Raw genomic sequence first — 23,075 nt, forward strand, 5'->3', positions numbered from 1 at the left:
CATCACCAAACAAGGACAGCATTCAAACTCATCCGTAGCCCTTATACAAATGCACACACAGACGCACACACGCAGCACTCACACACAGGCAGGTTTAGCATTTCACATTTTCCCACATTCACTGCATTGTTTGTCTGTCTCGCCTATGGGGGTGAATATGTACAGAGAAAGGCACCATTCCAGTTGTCAGCCATAACGGCTGCACTTCGGTCTGTGCTTGTCATTCACACTATGTATGAATTAACACCGAAAATAATAATAATAATAATAATAAGAGTGCTCCTATCACTCCTAGGACTATCATTTATTGACATACAATTATAGTCTGGAAAATGTGTCCCATGCTCAAATAGAGGTGTAAGTTCTCCTCATGCCTGATGGGACAGTTTAGAGTAGTATGAGACGATATGGGGGCCTTGTTCAAATGTTTTTATTTCTGGAACAAAACGCTATTCACTGGAGATTCCTGTTGTGTGCATTCGTATTGAGATTTGTCTAAGTTAGTGATCAGAATGGAACTGCAGTTGGTACTGTGCTCTGGAGTGGCCTGGGTCTCTATGGTGCAGCACACTCCACCCCCCGGTCAAATATCTGTTTTGTCCCTTTTTACAGACCGTGCATTGTAATTATAATATCTTTCATTATGTCTATGCTGCACATGTCACAAAGGAGGCGTCCTCCCCAGTCTTTCTCTGCTGTTCAAGCTGACCGAACACATCCTCGCCCCCTTTTTCGGGCCTGCTGCTTGAAAATACACTCCCACATCCCCATTAACAATAGTTTATCCTACTTTTGTTCATTAAGATATCAACAGGAAATTTGACAGCTCGGGCCAGTGCTCCCGTTGCAGGTCCAGCCCTCATTTCAAGCTGCCATGACTCGGGTACATTTTTAGCTGTATTTTGTTTGGGATGTGGAGACCTTTTTGGTATCAGAACAAATGTCCCGCACCAACATAAAATAATATGACAAATTATTATCTTAAATAACAGAACTAAACAATCTAGGGGAGAATTTTGTCAGTAAAAATGACACGCATTGACTAGATCCAATGAGAGTAAAAATCTCTGTTGATAAAAATATTATATTTTTCAAATTTATAATCTATTCGTTCTGTCAAGATGTCTTATTGGATATGGTTCAGTAGGTACACCGAGTGATTTCCTTGTTTATTTAATTCACAATTTGAAATGGAAATGTTCATACAAACCGATATTGCAACAATTACGGTAAACAGACATATTGATTGTGCTCTTATTCGCTTGGTCGTGTTTATAAAGATAATCTACAACAATACACAAAAGCCATGATATATTACCCAAGGTCCAGTAAGAGGCTTCAGCCAACACATTTAAATGCTTCCATTAAGCGGAATTATCTTCGCCTGACACATTTTGTATGATTGTGTCCTAAAATTACTGTTTCTTTTGGAATGCGTTGGGTTTAATTAAATCCTTTTGCTGAAAAAAAGAGGATGCTGCATCTTTCACAATAGAAAGGCCAGTCCCCATTGAACATGATGGTTCTGAGGTTAAATTGAAGGTTGTGTGAATTATGTGGAGAACAGCCTTTGCTGTATCAGAGAATGGTGCATTCATATTCAAATGGGTGGAGACAGCCATGTACTGAATCCTTGAAAATATGCTAGTATGCAGCTAAATGTTATAGTGTGTATTGTGCAGGCTAACAGACAAAATGCAAAGAATGATGACTTCATATTTTATTCCATATGAAAATGTAAAATGGAATGGAACTACAGCTAAATCTAGCATCAATGAAGTTGTTCTAAATCATAATTTTAATACATTTATCTTAACACATTCAAACTGTGCTAACACACTATACTGAATGTTTGGTTTCGATATGTAGTTGTGTATGTTATAAGACCCAGGATTGAGCAGTAGTGTCTCTAAATCATATTGGGAAATTCAGGTTATTAGTGTAAGGTCTGGGTTTATTCTCAACAACAGCTCTTCTCTTGTACCCAGTATCACTTCAAAATGAATATTTACTCTGGTACACAAACACATTCTTCCCTTTTCTGTGCACTAATTGGTTTATGCTTATAAATGTAGCCGAGTGGCTCCTAATGGAACATCAGTCTAACAAAAGTTAGACACTGGTTATTGCTGTTAAACTAGAAGAGATAGTATCTGGTCTTTGGTCAACACAAACACCAACACTCCGTAGCCTACTGGGAGGACTATCGACAGGCTTAGCTTTGAAGGTGTAATATTTCTTTCTCCTCTCGCACACAAAATAAAATGTGCATCCAGTGAAAGCCGTGTGACAAGGGAATATGATACACTAATACTGTCCTTCGCCACTGAGCACGTTTAAGACAAGCACAGTTACTTATCAAGGGAGTCAAGCAGCAAGTCCAACGTCTTCTGCTATGGAACACCAATGGGCTGGCACACCTTCCCAATTAACACCCTGCCTGGCAATCGCTGTCAGGTCACGAGCTGACTCCCATGGAATGCTCTACCTGTCTCTGCTGCTCTAAACACATGCCCACCTCCAATATGGAATTAATGCCACTTTTCACCTGGTCACACCGACACGCTTCAGATTAGACTGGTGCAGCATAGAGATACACTAGGTGTTCCAAATGAGGGTTCTTGGGGTTAAGATTTCAAATGCAATGGGCTATTGTGCCTGCCACTCCTTTAATATTAATCAAACTCAGGGATGAATCAGTTCTTAACCAAACCATCAGCTTAATTCCTCCTGGAGTGAACACCTGATAAGATAATCATTTTAATGGCCACCTGGGTGTTACAACTTATCACACTAGTTAAGACCTTAAATGTAATAAGTTACTGAGGTTTAGCCCTTTTGTATTGCATTTTATTCCCAAGCCTTAACGTTGTAGTATGCAGGAATCGCTCCACCATTTCTCTGTTGCTCAAATTCGAATAGTTAGCCTAATTTCCGTTTATGTGACAAAACAAGCAAGTATTGTGTAGAGAGTCATTGTACAATGTAAACTGCTTTGATTTTTCTATAACCAAAAATATTGTGTTTTCAGCTATTTGAAGCTAGTGTACAACACCGAAAGTAAAAAGACAAAAAACAAACTTGAGAACAGGAAGTATAGAAATGGCGTACATAGAACAGATACTGCTACTTAGACTTGCTTTCGATGAGAATGACAGATCTATAACACACATTTCTATACGAGTTTGGTCAACTCAGACAAAAAGTTACATATTGCGGCTTTAAATAACATCCTTACTGCAATAATGTATTGGTTAATTGGCAAGTTCAACATAATCAAAGAACTAGATGACAATTGTGTGAATTCAAAGGCTAGGAAAGAATACTCAAAATGAATATACTGTAGACCGATACAACACCTGAATCCCCTTGCTGTAGTCGTTCTCTAGTTGAGTGGAGAAGATGTGTGGATAATGTTGTGGAATTGAAATGAAGGTACAAAGTCATTGGGGTGATCCAGTAGGACCTCAGTGTATCCCAGTGCTTAAGAGGAGACAAGCTGACTGATGAACCATACTATCACAGATACTGTGCAATTTTGGCAGGCTCTGGAGTGAATCAATCAAATGTTGAAAGACCCTTATACTACGATATCAATGCTCTCCTCAACCCTTCTCAGAGCAGGCTACTGTGTTTATTTTAGTACATTTAACAAACTACCATTATTCAGTGGCAGTACAAAATTAGAATGATTGGATGAAAGGAATGGGCAAAGTATACACAATGTTTTTCTTAGATCTTACCATACTTAATATCCATTGTTGTAGTGGGGGTGTAACATGTTCAGGTTTGTTTGCACTTTGCCTGCGGAAGGTTTATCAATATTGTCCGTTGACTATTTCCATAGGGACTTTTTCAACAGAAGTCTTTATCATTTCCCCTCCTTTAAAGTGCAACATAAGGGATCCATCTACTTTTCAAATAGATAAGATTATGAGCCCAATAACTAACTCATCTGCCTCCCTGGTGGAAGACATATGCTTAATTCATTTTCTATCCAACCTAAATATGGAGGTGAACGCGGTCAATTACAATCTGTGATCACTTGCATTCATAATTTATTTCACTCTATAACCATTTTTCAATTTAGTGCTTTTATGATTTGTACCGGCAATTAGACAAGGTAATTGATATAAACTCAACAGTTTCCGCTCTAAAATGACTTTCGAGGCTACTTGATTTCATGTATAATAGAGAACTGTGGTTGTATGTCAATCAAAAATCCAATATGAGTATTTTGTTGTCACAGTCTGTAGTGTTATTGTATCATAAAATTAAATTGAAATCTAACGTCATTATTAAATAGTAAATTGGATAAGTGTGGGTTACACTAGCGGAGTTTGAATGAATGTTGGAGATTCAGCAACTTTTGTTGGTCAACAATACATAGCTGTTTGATAATGCAAAACCACAAAAAAATATATATAATAAATGGTCTGGTGACCTTTTGGGATAATGAAGTACAAATGTATCCTGCTTTAAAAATATCATGCTGTACCAGACATTTCTGGTTAATTGGTAGTTGAATTTACAATTTTTAATAGCGAATAAAGGTTACCTTTGAGAGACATTGGTAAGTAATATTCAAAATCCAGCCAGACCAAGCCAAGCTATAGCCTACTGCAAGAGTATGGCTCGATAAGGGTTGGCACAATTTATTTGTCCACCAATTTATAAAATATTTAGTAATCTATGAATCTTAGAGTCATGTAGAATAATTCATTAGTGTCATCTCAGGGAATATCTGGATTTTGTGCTTTCTGAGATCACACACACACACACACACACACACACACACACACACACACACACACACACACACACACAGTTCAAAAGATGTCATTCAGAGTAGTGGCCCTTAGATAAACTTGGTGGAGAGACTATGTCCTTCCAATGACTCTAATTGAGGAACATTTTTAGCACTTAAATAAAACAAAGGGCACGCAAGGGCAGAACAAAGGAAAATAGAGGTTTTTGAAGTCTGTGAATTATGCTTTACTGCCACCAAAAGTCCTAGCTGTCTCTGTATAACTGTGAAAGAACTATGTAATAAATAAAGAGAAGTGTTTGACATGCATCCTTCATAGCACATAGTGGTATACAGTGAAAGGAAATGTGGGGGTCTGATTGACAGGAACGCTAACAAGGATATTAGAAGAAGAAAGCTAATCCAACAATTATCCGTTTCCATCTGATCTCTGTTTACCGCACAATACGCCCCCTCGTTTTAAGACAAGCGGACCCCCGATTCACACACCTGTAACACGAACGAACACAGGCCACATGCTGGTGTATGTTCACACGCACCACATGACACAGCCACTGAATAAAGCCATCACTTACTTATTAAAGGATGGGCTTGTCACAGCGTGGCATAGCTCTCTATTGAGTAATCGCAGAACCAGACCAGGGAGCTTTAGCAATTCCATAACCACATAAGAGACCTATCTGCCAAGAGCTGTGGCTTTCACCAAACTGAAATCAAAAGTAAAAACTGTTGAGTGTTTCAGCTATTGGGGGGGGGGGGGGGGGGGGGTGTATTGTTCTGTGGAATCATAATTCATCGTAGAGGTATGGCTCTGATTAAAATCACGAAAACATTTTTTGAAAATCATGAGGATGTCCTTGGAGATGACAATTGGAATACGAATGCTAAAATCTTTTTTTTTTTTTTAAATTGGAATGACAATAATTATCTACCTTGTACACAGTATTCACATTCCCAATAAAACACTTTAAGTCATGCCAGTTAGATGAGACATAACCTTGAAGCTGTTCCCTGTTGGAATTAAACCACACACTGGAAAGGTTAGGGAGGGTAGAATTGTGCTAATAACAAAGGAAAATATTATGTCTAAATAAGTAAATAGGGAGTCGTATTTTTCTGTTGCAAGCCTCTGCCAAACTACAAAGCAGGGGGTTTGAATTCTGTCCTACTTCAGTCACTTTGATAGTGGACCACCAAGTTATAAATAATGTATTAAAGGATTTACAATGAATAGAAATAGCTCTGCTTTTCAACAGAATGAAAGTTCCCCTACTAGTGCATGAATTCGCTGCCAGAAAAAACGACAAGTTAACCCTTTGCATTCCAAACTCAATCTCAGTTATAAAAGCCTTCATATATTTTATTTCGGATTGTCTAGGTTAAGAGAGTGTTTGGTTTCCTTTTTTACAGTCTATGATGGCTTATTTTTCTGCCGAAAGGTGTCTGAGGCCTACTGGGACCACTTAAAAGTTTATGCAGAGCACTAGCCAAGTAACACAAAAAAGCCTTGAAGTATACACACACTGGCTCCTTTCTCAGAGCCTCTCAGCTCCAGTCAGGGGGAGTGTTGTTGGTTTATGAGAGGGAAAATAGCCTCAGCTTTCTGCAGAAGTGAAATGGGATTAAGGCCTTTGTGCAGCCCACAATGGAGAGGGGAATTAGCAATAGTTGTAGGCACTTAGAAGGGCTCTCACACTGAAGCTTATCCCAGATTTTGCACAATAATCATTTGAATATCAACAGTGTTTTGCAACTACAGCGCCAATGTATAAACTTCTCTCTTTTAGAATCGCCCCAAAATGATGTTACCAATGGTTACTACACAAACATTCAAACTCTCTTATTAAGAATAAAAAATCTACTATCATCAAGAGTTACTGATGATTCCTCTTGCCAAACAGTGACTGACTGATTTAAAAACTCATCCATTCCTGATTTAGGCAGGAGTTTGAGAAAAGGCTGCATTGTAGCTAATTCCGCTTACACGTCCATGTCCTTTGTTATGTTGGCATAATACACCACATCAAATGTCAAGCATCCCTTTTTTCAAATGTAATAAACAAATCAATAGAGTAGATTGATATTTGACAAAGATCGTACCAGTAACACACATTGCTCACTACTTGATGATACATAGTACCCAACAAAAACATTAAGCCTACCATTCCATACAACACACTATACTTTTTACTGAAAACCATCAGAAAGTACAGTGGATTGCTGAGTTCTCAACTGCAGATGTCGTTTTCTCTCTCAGTTGCAAATGTGTTGATATCGAGAATATGAGGGAGACACTGAGGAGGCAGTTACCTTTTTTCTATGTGCATCATTAGATGGTGTTTGACTGGGTTTTTGGTGAGCCGTGATCTGCCCCAGCAGGACTCTGAGGGGAGTAATCCACTGCTTCTGCCTCAGTTGAATCTCACAAGGCAGGCCTCCAGAAGTGTGATGGCCTCAGCATTTTTCTCCACAGAGAAAAAAAACGTATTGTCCATATCACAAAACATTGAGTGAGATCAGCAGACTTGTCAAGAGGCCCTGGCTTGAATATGAATGATGAGAGAAGAGCAGGGTGGTCTCGACTGCTAGGGTGCAGGCAGGTGAAAATCACCCTAACTGTCCCTGCCAGCTGCTCAGCAGGAAAATCAAACACAGTGATAGGAACTTTAAAAGAGGAAAACACTCTGATGAGGAATCTATGTGAAACTATGCTAAACTATGCTAAACAAGATTCTAAAAATCTCTAAAAGGGCTAGTTATGGTAGCCATCATCCTTACCTAAAGTCTTGTGTTGTCACGGAATAATGTTATGATAAATATGACGTGTATGTCGTTATTCCACGGGTATTACATTTTAGATACATGGAAATAATACAGAAAAGTTATACTTGGCAAACAAAAGTTAGACATGAAGGGCCTGCAGAATGTAGCAGAGAGCAAGATCATAAGAGAGTTAAGGCACACACTGATTTCTTTTGCCCAATTTAAATGAACGAAATTAAGACATAACACTCGCGCCCACCCGGACGACACACACTCGCACACTAGTTCAATTCACTAGAGTGTCTGCATAGTTCCTGCATTCAGTTGGATACAATGATGCACAAGATGAATAAAGTTATCTCTGGGAGTGAATGGGATGTTGCTGGTGGGAGGGGACAAGGAGGGTCCCTGTATGGGGCTGAAAGGAGCCCTGCTCTGAGGGGCAGATCTGCAGGGTCAGGCCCCAGCTGCTTTAACGGGTGAAAGGGACACTAGCGGGCTGGACAGGCCTGCCCGAGGAAATAACAAAAACAATCCTGTCAAATAAAGACATCCCACATCGGACATCTACAGATCCCCCATCCCAAAGTTGCTGAACACTCACATCACACACATTGAAAAACATTGCTCTTTGGTCCGATTTGTGCTATACATCAGAGTCCTGTTTGACGTAATCTAGTGGTCAGTAGTTTGTTGTTGTGTTGACTTCTCGTCCTTGATAACTTTATAAAAAGCATAGTTAATTTGGTGAACACAACAGGGCTACCAAGGTAGGAACCATGTTCTAACTTTTACTTTGTTTTAAATGGTGTAGTTTTACCAAGTCCATTACTTGCTAATATTAAGTATAAAACTGGCCTAGTGATCAACTTCTGGTCAATTAGCAACTTAGCGCTGTCAAAGAGTTTTGGATTTGTCTGTGTGAGAAGTCACTTACATTGTTTTACGTGCTTTCTTTTCTGTCAGTCGACTTCGACATAGCCATAGGTGCATCTAATGGACTATTGAGGATTTAAAATATTTTCTGTAGTGTAAATATTCTCTTTGCTTAGGCAAAAAAGCTTGTGCCAGATGTATATTTCTAATGATAAATGGGATATTACAATTTCTCTTCAAAGACGCTACTTGTTAGGCAGAGCTCATTCCAGACCAGCAATAATGTTAAATGTATTTGTTTTTGCTTGATATTGGTAATGTGGAGATATTAGTATTGGTTGGAAAAATCGTCTCAGGGCGCCACATTTTCTGAGGTTACTAGGTGGTGGTGAAATGCTCAAAGTTTGAATTTGCAGGGGGTAAGTAGGACGATAATCAGGCCACATTATAAGGAATTGATGGTTCATTTTCCCTGTCAGCAGTAGCAGTGCCTCGCCCAAAGATGTGCCGACCTGTACAGATGGGGTTCAAAGCCAATTTCCATGTTAAAACTCCACACGCTCCAAAAATCCCTCAGTGCGGATGGCTGATCTGAGCATGTGACTCGCCTGTCTGTTAAAACAGATCTGCCCATGTTAGGGATGGACCTCTAAAATAGTAACTATTCAGGCTGAGACATGGTAATAGGGCTATTTTCATGGATACTTAGAAAGACAGCGAATTACTATGGATGGTTAATAGGTTTGCATTCTGCTGTCAAATGTGAAACATGCCTCGGTTCTGTGTTTCTCAGTCGCACATACTGAGCACATGACCAGAACTGCCAGAGGTAGCACTTTAAGTTCTTATTTTAGATATGTTTGTCTTTTCCCCCCCTTTGTTTTAACTGCTTTCATCAAATCTGTGCCAAGTGTCTTCACAAAGCTTTAACTCCTGCCGGGGAATCAGTTTGGCCCTTCATCATCCGCTCACATTAAAAAACATTTTCCTTCAGGCAGGAATATTTCTGCATATACAGAATTTACTGGGAGAATGAAACCCAGGGAAAATAAGAAAGGACTCACTGAGATGGAGGAAATTTGTTTGATGAATTATGAGATGAGGGGGGAAAAAAACACTGGTGCCAAGTATCATTCTTAGTATCCTGTAGACAGGACAATTTAGCTTTTTATTATGCTGTCCGTCTGGGAATTTGTGTGTGTGTGTGTGTGTGTGTGTGTGTGTGTGCGTGCGTGCGCACGCAAGTGTGCAGTGACCGGAGGGAAACATTTTACTTGCAAGTTCTCTGTGCAATTACTATGTCTAAGATTCCACTAATTTTCATATTGTGTTTAAGACATATCTTAATTGCGATCACACATTTCTGGAGCAGAGAGAACACCAGAATACAGTCTCATTCTGTCTACTTTGGTCAGATTATTAACATCATAGAAGTCTGTGTAATGGTGTCTGTATTGGTGAAGAGGGGGGCTAACTGCTTGGTTGCTCAAACATGTTAGACATTATAACCAATCATAGGCCTGCAGTTGGACTGAATGAAGTGTATTCCTATTACTATGTTGGTGGGCACGCTGCAGGTAACCATAGATAGTGGCATGATGACTTATTAAATAGAGCAAACCCGCAGCTTGGCTTTTCTCATTACCTTTTCCATTCCAACCCATAAAGCCTATGGGGTTAGTGACAAAACTCCTGCCATGTAATTCTCTCACCCAGCCTGCTTTCATCAGGTGATTTGGTGGAGAAATATGAAGCCGATTTTATCTCACTTTATAAATTCACAAAAGGCCCCTAGAGTGCCCCTGTGGAAGATACCCGATCACAGCCATGTGCCACCAGTATCGCTGATCCACTGGAATTGATAACGACACCTCTCCTTTTTAATGATTTGACAGGCATCAGACGCCAGTCCTGCAGACACGCTGGACTTTTTTAATATACTTTTCTTCATGTCATTGCCTGTTTACACCGAGCAGGTCAGAAGACTGAACATATCTGCCCCCATCTCTCTTTCTGAATGTGATATATATTAAAACCTAGCCTCGCAGCACGGTCTGTCATCTCAATGTGATGCTATTCTTACTCATAAGCTTTTTTAATGCATGGAATTAAGTATTGTATTCCATCTGCTAAGTACTCAGTGTCATTGGAAATACAGAGCATTATATTATGAAATGTATTGTTTGTTTCTGGGCTCCAAAACACTTATTTTGGAATTAAAATCAATAATATATATATTTTTTTTACTTTCTTCACAATTCCAGTAAGACACATTTACCTTTGTGAAAGAGTCTGCCTATCAAAATTACAACAAACCTTTTATGTAGAATTACCAAATACACCAAATGATGTATCAATATAGAATTTGATAATACTGTAATATTGGTCAGTACAATTAGTTATCTTTTTTTATAGAATAACCGTAGAATCAACAATAACCACAACGTAAATAACTTCTCACTCTAAGGTTATTTCTTTCTTTGCTAAATTCAACAACCTGGAAAAGTAACAATACAGTATAATGAATGTGTTTATATGCTAAAAATAGGATATGCTCACAGAGGACACTTGCTATCAGTTGCTGTTTTAGTTATGATTTTGACAAGTTAGTACTATCATTATTTATTCCATGGCAATTCATGGCTCTCTCATCTGATTTTATTATTTGGTTCCTGTCACAATTATTGTATTCAGGCATACAACAGAGATTACTTCCTTTCAAATGTTTTGCCTTTGATGTCATAGAGACAAACTTTCATAGGTACCAAATTAAATAGAAATTCCACTAACTTGCCTCAAAGATTGACTGGAACCAACTCAAGCAGCCACCTACCTCTGTTCCTCTTCATATCAATAATGCAAAGGCATCTGTATACCTCTGAAACAGTGTTGAATCCACAGATAATGACAATCCCAACTCAGAAATAGCACAAAATTATACTATACAATGTATCATTAAATAACTGCTGGATCAACATGCGTTATTTATTCCATATCCGTTCCTCGTGTCAGAGTAATTCCCTGTTGTGTTTTATGGACGTCAAGGACTCTTAGAAAATAGTACTAGCTACTATAATTTGCCAACCTGATTAGATGAATGATGACAACAACTTAATAATAATAACAATCATGTTGTGAACATGATTATTGTTGACATGTTTTTTTTTTTTTACTTGACTGTTACGCTTTTGCTTTCTCCCACACCCTGTGCAGCCCCTCACCCCAAGGATGCCAGTTCACAGGGTGTGGGTTTGATCAATGTTCCATGGAGCAACGCCTCCCATTGTCCTAATTAGACTTCCTTCATTAAAATGTTTGATGATTACACTAGATTTGGTTTCTTTTATTTAAATATATCTGCAAATATCACCTTGTTAACGTTGTATGCTTCTGCACAGCAGAATGATTTCATATTCACTGTCTTCTCCTCCATACTGAACATATTATCTGCCATAATCATTGTCATTATCATTATTCTTTTTCTTGGTCTGTTGGTTCAAAATAACAAATTTAGTTGTAAAGCAGCTTCATCCATTTTGCCTATTCATTATTCTTCCCTATCATATATACAAATCTTCATTTTATAACTGACAGCTTATTACCTCTGAGCACATGCTGATAAATGTAATTCCAATGAGTTAGCTTCAATTTTCAGATCCCATTACCCACCAATATTGCATCATGGGGAGAAGACCACTTAGCTGATATAAATATTTTAGAACAGAATAAATGAAATGTGTTTTTATATTTCCTTGTGATAGGAAAGGCAATACTATGTTTTTGACAACTGGCTTTATCATTTCCCTTTGAAAACAAAACAAAATATAGCACATGTATTATTATCATCATCATCACCATCTGCACTATTGTTGTTGCTGTTATTGGTTAAAGTATTAAGGGTGTATCTTGTAAAAAGAGACCAAAATAATGACATAACACTAGGAACTACATAGGATCCAGATATATGGACGTCACCCCTTTCAGTAGAGATATCATCCCTATCTTCATCATTATTGTTTAGTCTTTGATGAATTTGTCAGCTTTGAGTGTCCATGTATTTAAGGTCTATACCACCCAGCTTGAATGCTCTCGTAAATTGTCTAAAATCTCTTTGGAATTAGCTGCACAGAGAGCAAAAAAAATCCTGCTGCATTGCAATGCTCTAGAATCCCACGGTGAAGAGGCTTTCTAGGCTAAAGAAAAAAGATAGAAGTGAAGTTCTCTGAAGTAGGGGAGATGCTGCCATGTAGAATGCCTTCAGTGGTGATAATATTATTGTGGCCAATGTTCTTACTGTAATGGTGCACAATAAACCTAAAAGGAATAAGCCTCCTTAAGCATACACCCCCCATGAAATCAGCATTAGTGCACTGTTGGGTCTCTATTTTGACAAAAATAAATAAAGGAACTGAACACTCTTATTATTTGCTTTGATGTTGCCCTGAATAGCACTCAATTAACAATGTGGCTAATGAGCCCATTAAGGATGAAAGACTTCTTAACAGGTATGAGAGGATCGCTGTTTCTCTGAGTCTCAGTGCTCAGCACTGAGTACTAATACAGAAATATCACAGTTCTCTTTCACAACTGCTTCACAGGCAAAGCTTCTGTGCTAATATCATGTGGAGAGCCGAATTAAATACATGTTTACCAGACAATTTTCAAATGTACAGACCCAAGAAAGCTATACGGCAGTAATACTCAACGCAAACTGAAAAATAGATGTTCGACCATATTTCAAAGTACACATGATACACAATATTTTAAGTGAGTAGAGATTAGGCCTACATACATTCATAGAAATTAGCTTAGTATTGGATTAAAAAGTATTATTCATTTTAATTGCAAATGTAATAAGAGGACAGAATTATAAACTGGATACATAGGTAAATTCACATGTAGCTTTGCTCAAATTTGAGTTTGTCAATCTTTGATGGTCTGCTCATAGAACCATTATCATTGATGATCATGTTTCATAATGGCTGCTTGGACTTGTCTACTGCTGAAAGTGAGAGACCACTCTGATTATGAAAATGTGAGTGGAATGCATCATTTTTAACTTCCAACCCTAGCACTTCAGCTAGAAAACATCTGACTGTGAATGACGTCCCACTGTGGTCCGCAGACAGCCTTACTCCTGGACCCGTTCCAGATTCTCTAGTGGTGGTGTGACTCAGCCTCTGCCGGGCAACATGAAAGCTTCTTTTCATTTTTGAGGGGTGGTTTTACACCCTCAAGTTGACCACAATATATTCAAACATCAGATGTTTTCTACACAAACTGTGCATGGAGGAGTGTAAGAACATTACGTTGTCCATTTAATTGTAGGGTTCTATGTAAAAAATAAACAAGTGAATATATCACAGTATTTTTGCAATCATTGGCAAATTGGTGAATTGAACAAGTTAGAAATGTATGTCAATAAAAAGGACTAACAATTAAAGATATCAGCACAATAGAGTAGTGCTTCTACACTAAAGTAGATTAACCCTTGTTACTACATGCTGTTTCTGCATTCTTACTGTGAGGCAAATGGCTAAATGTATTCTGAAAATGAATACGTTCTGTTTGGGAAAGCAACAAAGAAAACGTAATGGCATTCCAAATCCTGCACTGTAGACACTAAAAGGACAATACATAAATAAAATGATACAACAGGATACTGAATGGGTTTATCTAAACGTGAAAACCTGCCTGTCTGAGGAAGTTTTAGAATGTTATCAGTAGTTCCAGCTCAAGAATGGCTTGAGGTGTTTTGAGTGCGAATCCGTCTAAAGCTGCCAACACTGACATACACAGCATATGCTAAATACAGATAAGAGTATTTTTTATAGATCTGCAAAAAAGTCCTTCCATATAGCTCAATGGATGTGCTTTGAATGTAGTTGATAAGTTGGCTTAAGCTGAATGTAGTATCCCATGCAACATTGTGCTGTTGGGTGAGCCCATCACAAACTAGGCTCCCAGTTAAGACCGCATCCAAGGGAGGGATTAGAGAAAAGCCTTAAAGATCAGCTTCATGCCTTTCCGGAGTTTTCATCATAAATAGTTATGTGCTACCAAAATGCTAGACATTGCTCACTCCTAAAGAAAGTAATAAGAAAAAACAGTGTTATTGCTTTTTGTTCAATTACAAATACAATACTATCAGTCTTCAAAAAACTAGCAAGTTATTATGTAATATTAACCCTGTTTGAGGGATTCAGTATATTTGCATTATTTTTGCGCTCTGTAATCTCCAAAACATTAATTTGTTAATTTCATTCACAATTTAATTTCTAATTGATCCTAGCTACGGAATTGAATTTGAATTTACACAAGTAGGCACTGAGGGTACACAGCATGAGGAACACCTTTCTAATATTGAGTTTGACTCCCTATTGCCCTCAAAACAGCCGCAATTTGTCAGGGTATGGACTCTACAAGGTGTTGAAAGCGTTCCACAGGGATTCTGGCCCATGTTGACGCCAATGCTTCCCACAGTTGTGTCAAGTTGGCTGGATGTCCTATGGGTGGTGGACCATTCTTGATGTACATGATAAACTGTTGAGCGTGAAAAACCCAGTAACGTTGCAGTTCTTGACACACTGAAACCAGTGCCCCTGGTACCTACTACCATACTCCGTTTAAAGGAACTTAAGTCTTTTTTCTTGCCCATTCACCCTCTGAATGGAACACATACACAATCGATGTCTCAATTCTCTCAAGACTTAAAAATCCTTCTTTAACCTGTCTCCTCCTCTTCATCAACACTGATTGAAGTTGATTTAACAGGTGACACCAATAAGGGATCTTAGCTTTCACCTGGATTCACCTGTCATGGAAGAGCAGGTGTTCCTAATGTTTTGTACATTCAGTATAATTGTATTCCTTTTTTCAGTTTCTTTCTATAGAGTTTTCAGCCAATGTATGGCTGTGAAGGGATGAGAAGGGCAGCTAAGCCTATTTTAAGCTTCCCAAGCCTCTTAGAGGTCTGAAGCACCAGCTTCTGTTGCAATACAGGGGGAAAAGAAATAAGCCATCGTTGTGATACAAAATGGCTTCTCTCTCAAACTTGTTCATTTAAATTAGTCTACGGTACATACCACATAACCAGGCTAGCATGCATGTCTTGTAGTATGTCTGGGCAGAATATTTCAGCCAATGGTGCTTTTTAGACAATAGGAGGGTTGATTCCAGTTGGTGCAGATTTTAATGTATATATTACATGGAACACAGGTGATTTGTCTTAATGGCAGTTGCAACGGCATTGTTGATGCCCTAAAGCAACACGATCATTCTCCCTGAACCCCATTATGCTGTTACTGAATATGCGTGCAACTTCTGAAGACCAGTAAATAGCTTCACGAATGCATGCTGAAACAATGGGCCTTATGTCAGGGGAATACAATGTTTTGGGGTTTAGAACATGGCACTCCCAACATTAGGCATATGAGGAAATAGTACAGCTAATGTATATTGTCAACAATCACACCAAAGGTATACTGTGTAGTACATTTTTGTAGTCTCAAATCTCTTAAATATAAATGTCTTACTCTACCCTGAACTGTCCAACTCTGAGTTATTTAGAGTGAAAATTCTAATCGCTTCTCCAAATATGGGACACTGTGGTCGATTTTGGCTCATTAGATGCCTGGGAAAAAAAACTCCCTCCCAGCTTAGCATCGTTCAAGCAAAACATTTCCATACAAGCGAAAAGAGGCAGTAATATGGTTAACAGGATGCCCAGGGCAATATTATTGAGAGAATGTTTAACTCTGCTGCGTGGTACCCATAGGCTACTCGTCCATTTCTGATGGCTAATTGAAGTCCATTACACTGAAGTCTCCATCAGAGCTGGTGTGTCAGAGCTGTTGTTTTACATTTTTTTGGACAGCAAATGTTTTCTTTGATGTCCTGCCATTCATGGGTGGGCAATGTGGGCAATACGATTGGGGAAGAATGGCTTCGGGCATTATCCTTGGCGTTATCCACCAAAGGGCTTGGGCAACGTGATTGGTCCACATGTCATACCAGATAGCTGCAACATCTGGTGCAGACAATGAGATATATCAGAGGTTTGGACTGATTAAAAAGCACATAGGCACGACTGTTGTTGTCCAGACTCCTTCCACCGTAGGCTATGCTGTGTCTCTGTCAAGGTTAGGATCTCATAGTGAAGGCTTTTGGAATTCATGGATGAGAAGTACATTTCCTAAGGGGGAAAAGTGGAATAATATTTTTCTAACAAACTGTTGATGTTCGAATAAGCCACTGATTGAATAAGCTTGCAAATTTGAATAATTTTAAGCAGATATGCAAAATGTAAAGCATTTGTCTAAACGCAAATGTAACCATCATGTAAAAATCCTTTATTGATAAAACAGAGTGCAAGTTACCAAAATAAACTTTTGACTACATATTAGTCTCAGGCTTTATTTTTCTATGCTGCGAGGATTGTAATATCTGCATCAATATGTGACCCCAAGTTTCTCTTCATTAAGCACTGGGTTTCATTTGCTGTCTGATCTTCAGAGTTCTTAATGAGCTTTAGCTACTCTCCTTAAAGCTACCCTCTGCTTTTCCCATCGTCATCAGGCAGAGAGCCTGTTAAAATAGACAGTAAGGGATATTCGTGTTGCATCTGTTAAGCATTAAAAAGCAATTGCAACACTAAGAACTGAAAGGGGAAGAACTAAATGGAAGAGATTGTGGAACGTGTCCAGTAGGAAGAGATGATAGCACTGTTGTTGAATTGTCTTGGTTGTTTAGAATTCTAGAAAGTTTGGGTTAAGGTACTGCTGATGACTGATGCAGTGGTACTGATGTGATGATTACGTTTAAATCTGCATTTACATGTTATAAACCATGTACATATGTAGGACCTTAATTTGAGCCTATTTGCTACCTTAGGAAAATTATCCTGCAGCAACAGGAAATGTGAATTAATATGTGAATTATAATTCATGGAGATTTGGGTTTGATCGTAAGGGGAAAAGTAGAAGTGGAAATTACAAACTTGAGAAGCCTTTTTAAACCTTGAATACAGTACAAGTTTTACATTTCCTTTATTGCAGTAAAGTTATCCTGCAACAGGGTGATCAAATTAAGATCTATGGAAATTCCAAAGCTGAAGTTTGCTGTAATTGTTTTTCCCCCCATTTCATTATGTAGTTACATTTCCTTAACAATAAGCTTAGTTCAAATAAATCCATTATTGACTTGCCTTATAACCCTAATATTATCTGGTAATGAAATAAAATCTTGGCTAGTTATTTATTCAGTAATATGGAGATGTTTTCAGTTCCAGAAAAGTGTCATGAGGGCATCTCTTCTATGCCCACACCTCTTAATAAGGGAGCTCTGCAGACCTCTACTGTAATATATTTTACCAATAACAGCTCCAGCATGGCCTATTGACCACCTCTGAGAACATGGAAAGCAGCAGGCAGTCTGCTAACTAGGCCTTCTCTCTAATATTAGATATCTGTCCCCTGGCTTTGCAGAGGCTGGCTTAACGCTTGATATTTTCATTTGGGCCTGCCAAGATGCGACACCCCTGCTTTAATCTTGTGTTTGACGTTAAGCACTGTGTTCATGAAAAGCCTCAGTGAACTTCAACCTAGGGGTGGTGCTGTCATACAAAAATTATGTGGTGGGGGAGTGGAACTGCCTCCTCTGTCCTTGACCTCCCCTATTGGCCAGCCAAAGCCTTTCCTCTGCCCTTTTTAATCAGGCCACACATTGACAGATGGGACCCTTCCTTTATAGGGTTGAGTAAGACATCTTACTAACTGGGATGTGGAGGGGAGAAGTTCCAAACACAGACTTCCAGGGAAGAATAGGTTGTTAGATTGTTTTTCTGGTATTGTGTGCTTGTATTGTGTGCTTGTTTATTGTGGAGTGACAGGTTTTGGTTCAATATGACTTTGAGAGGGGTATGTGTAATATGACTAGTATTGTAGTTATACTTGCACATTATTCGTTTTGATCATAGAAAATTATCCTATATGACACAACTTGACCAACACTCATTCCAAGTCCTTTGACCTCTACATTTTGGCACAGCCACCAGTCTATTAACAAAATCACTTCAGTGAGGCTGTCTAAAACTCAAAAATAGAGAGGATAACTTATTAATTAAATGTGATAATTTAATTGATTAATTTCAGTATAGCCCACTCTACATAATAGACACTGCTAGTTTTAGTAGGTTGATTCACTTACTCATACACACAAACATATGTATGGAAGGATCCTCTTCTAGAGCATCAGTATAAGAATATCAAAGAGAGTCCAGTGTAGCAGAACTGAGTCTAAAATGCTCTTTACTGAAAGAAACGTAACAGTAGGTAGTGGATGCTACAATGTTGGCTGGACAACCATTCCGATTGCTTTAGGTACTGACACTAATACGGCAACACAGTTGTGTGTTCATGCTGTCGTTTATGATGACGTAAGGGACTACAAAAGCCTTTTCTCCCTAATTATTTAGCTCAATTTCTATGTGAACTGATTGATGCAGCAAAACCAATTGTTCCCCATAGCATCCATGTCAGTCTATTACCCCACTCTCTGGTAATGATAGGCTGTCCCCTGGCAGATTATAGTGCTCTGTTTCAAGCAACAAAGAGTAGAATCTCTGTTTGACCTGTTTTGTGATCAGTGTAAATAGCCTTTTACTATAGGTAAACAGAATATATTAGACCGAGGGAGTCATTCCTCTCAAATTATCTGTGGTTCTTTATAGCTCAGTTAGTAGAGCATGACACTTGTAATGCCAGGGTAGTTGGTTTGATTCCCGGAACAACCCATACATAGCATGTATGACTGTAAATCACTTTGGATAAAAGTGTCTACCAAATGGAATGTGTTACATTATTATTTTAAAAAATTGCTACAAAGTAATTAATTATTGAAAGTGTAACAGTGGCCAACTATTTCTATGTAATTCTGTTATGCCATTTCAATACAATCAACACTGAGTTAAATAAAATAAGGATTTGATATCACACAGACACTAATGCTGAATGCCCCATCTTCTAAATGGTTCATTTTGAGCTCTGAGGACCAGCCAGTAGTCATCCATTTGACATAGCATATATGTTGGGCCTTTGTACATTATATATTTCCTTGATGTATAACATTTCAAGCATGAGCGGCAGTGAAATACAGACAAACCTGGGGGTTGAGTATTATTATCAGGTTGACAGGTGTTTTTCAAATAAAGTACCTTCAAATTGTATCCCCTCCTGTAGTTGAGTTATTGATGGTAATGGGAACAAAAACCTCTCATTAACATATGGCCCACCATCAAAAACACAAAACAACTTCAGTGAAAAGCCTCAAGATAAAGTTGCTTGAGCCTCATTACATACAAAAGATGCAGTGTTGTACAACTACTTGATGATGTCTTTGTGCTTGAGTGAAAACTGCATGCTCGGTGGCAGTGTTTCTGAGCTGACTAATTGAATAGACTTACCAATTTTATTAAGGTTTAATATAGCAATTGGCATTTTCTACAGGTTGACCCCAATCGTTCGAATGTGTGGTGTGTTTAATTACTCAGTGAAATTTGATTATCAAAAAATATGGTGAATACGAAGTGATTTCTTGCTCTGTGAAATATATATATAGATTGAATGGAAAAAGATGGCTTGAGACTTTAGTCAAAACAAAAGCTTCTAGCTACTAATGAGACTGGTTAGCAATTCTAATTTATGGAAATGTTCTTAATTACAGACACCTATCTTTCATCTGTATCATTTGGTGGTAAAGTAATTAAAAACAACAATGAGAATCTCAGCAGTGGAAAAGCAAACAAGATCAAAGGAGACAAAGCAGCCAGGAGAAAGTCCCTTAACCTAAACTGGGCCTTGCCATGGGCAACAGGGCCTCATTAAAGTCAGAAACACTCTGTTGATCACCAATTAACCTGATTTGTTCTCTTTCTGATTAAGGCCTTCTAGAACATTGGCTTTTCTCTGCTCCTGATGACAGTTTATGGACAATATATATATATTTTTTTAACCTTTATTTAACTAGGCAAGTCAGTTAAGAACAATTATTATTTTACAATGACAGCTTACACTGGCCAAACCCTCCCCTAACCTGGACGACACTAGGCCAATTGTGCGCTGCTCTATGGGACTCCCGATCACGTCCAGTTGTGATACAGCCCGGGATCGAACCAGGGTCTGTAGTGATGCCTCTGCCACTGAGATGCAGTGCCTTACAACGCTGCACCACTCGGGAGCCACAATATGTGGCTCTATGTTGGCAAATAGAACCTAAATCAATGATAATTGGTGTCTTGTGAAACAAAACTTTGTAATGTGACTAAAATGACTTTTGATTTGATTTCAGAGCAATGCCACCGGAGCCTTTGCAGACAGAGAAAGAGCAGCCTTTTGAACATAACGGGGTAAAGACCATAGCTTGTATCATGTGACCTGAATCAGAGCCTTAGAAATAGATATGAAGAGATCAATCGCCCTCTCTGGTGTCCCAACCCTCAGGATATTGACCTATCCTCATGGAATACTCTCCATTTGGAACAGCACAGGCAAGATAATACAAAGGAAGCAGAGAAGAATTTAACTTCCTGCTAATACCATTCCACGATAATGAGTAATGGCTGTTCAAATCACTGAAATACTCACAATGATGGTCAGGATTAAATTATATTACAGTGTTCTCAGCACTCCTTGATTATGATTCCATATACAATAGACTTTTACATTAGATGACCCAAAAGGTGAACTGGTATGGTGTCTTTACAGAGATTTTAAATGTAAGCTGTGTTTTCCAATTTAGTCTTCCTAAGTAATCGCTTGTTAATCATACACTTATTATACACTATGCTGGCTTTTTTAATAATAAAAAAATCCATCAGATCAGTATTCTCTTTGTTTTACATATTCACACTAAATTGCTTTTAATCACCACTTTTCCCAAATAATTATGTGATTTGTCAGGCATGAAGTGAATCTTAAGAATACAATGTGATAGATTAAATGACTTGAATAGAATCCACCTTCCTGGCCCCTTTTCCAAGCCTGCAATTTGAAGCCTTGAATGATGGAAATGATACAATGTGATTTGTATGCATTGATTGTGAGGAAAAAAAGTTTTGCTTCATACCAAAGTCGCATGTCTAAAGTGATGATTACCCGTGTAACAAATACGAACAGGTCGTATATCTTAATTTTTTGTTTTTACCAAGCCACACATTTTAAATGTATTTTTTCCAAGTAGCCTATAAATTAATTGTCAACACCATGTGCAGTCATAGTTAGGTGCCAATCAAAAAGTAGCCTAAGTGGCAAGGTAATGCTATGTAAGGTAATGGAAGTGTATACATGTAGAGTCCAGTAGTCCTCTGAAGTCAATCTGTTAGGAGGTAATGAATGTGTTGCCAGCTCTATATTGAGACGTACATGTAGTCTTTGATATGAGGAGTTCTGCCATGCTGTGAGGAGGCTGACATCCCAGTGCTCCAGGGCTTCACTGGGTTTACCATCAAGCTAATGAGTTTCTAGTCAAGTCTGATATTCCCCACTCTGGTGTGCCTTTCTGACTATGATCAAAAGTATCTACCAAAAAAAAGGAATGTAACTAAGATTAAGAATATACTTTAGACCAGACAGTGTTTCACAAAACCCTTTTGCAAACATAGCTTTTATACGTTTATTTTATCTATATGGAGAACAAATAAAGCACTTGGGCAACAAATAAAATGGCCAATCCTAGCAGAGGATGTGAGGGGTGACGGTTGTATTTAAAATGAGAGATTAGCTGCTCATCACAATATTGGTGGGTTATTAACAGCCTGCAATGAAAGCAAATCCTGACTCGATAATGGTTTGACTGCATTTCGAATTAATTTTCATTAGCTTAGAGAGCCCGACTCAATCTCTATTGATCGCACTGTTAATCCATAACCAAACTCATCCTTTCCCCATGGAACAAGCAGGAAAATAAAATAGAACATTGGGGAGAAACTCTTGACTTTATAAATCAGTGGGAGAGAGTTAGAAGTGATTAGAGTTATACGTGATCATAGAAGTGATCATTGTTATACTCCAAAACCATTGCTACTGTCATCTACATTTTGACCTTGATTTACCATGGCAGACCGGAAAGCCATGTGGATTTTGTTGTGTGTCAATGTTGTGTGTGCATGCCTGTTTGTGCAGTGGTATTCTATTCACTTAAACTTTTTAACTCTATCTGTATGACTGCTTGGTGTTTGTGTGTAAGTGTACATCTGAAGTTGGAACCCTTTGATTGATACGATTAGTCTGACAGACAGCACCAGCGCCTCACCCCTCTCTGTCTTCTCTGTTTTTCTTTTCCAACTGAGTGACCTCCTCTGTTGAAGAAATTTAGCCCGGACCTTAAACCTCTGGGGTTCAACATTTGTCTACAGTCCAATGACCACAAACAACTCCTGGATTGCTGTAAATGTCAGTGCAGTGGTGTCTCCGCCCTCTCCCCTGTGAACTATAGGGCTGCACTCAAACTGCACAAATGGGAGGCTTTCATGCGAGCTCTGTTATCAGTTCTGTCTGATTTGTCACTTTCCCTGTTGCTCTTTAAAAATACACCATTAAATCAAACACTAACAAGAAATGGCCGCATTAGATGTTTCATATATTCTTATTGAAGACATTTAAAATAGTCCTGG

Source organism: Oncorhynchus mykiss, chromosome 1, assembly GCF_057628025.1.
Source record: "Oncorhynchus mykiss isolate SJ-2025 chromosome 1, ASM5762802v1, whole genome shotgun sequence".
NCBI lineage: Eukaryota > Metazoa > Chordata > Actinopteri > Salmoniformes > Salmonidae > Oncorhynchus > Oncorhynchus mykiss.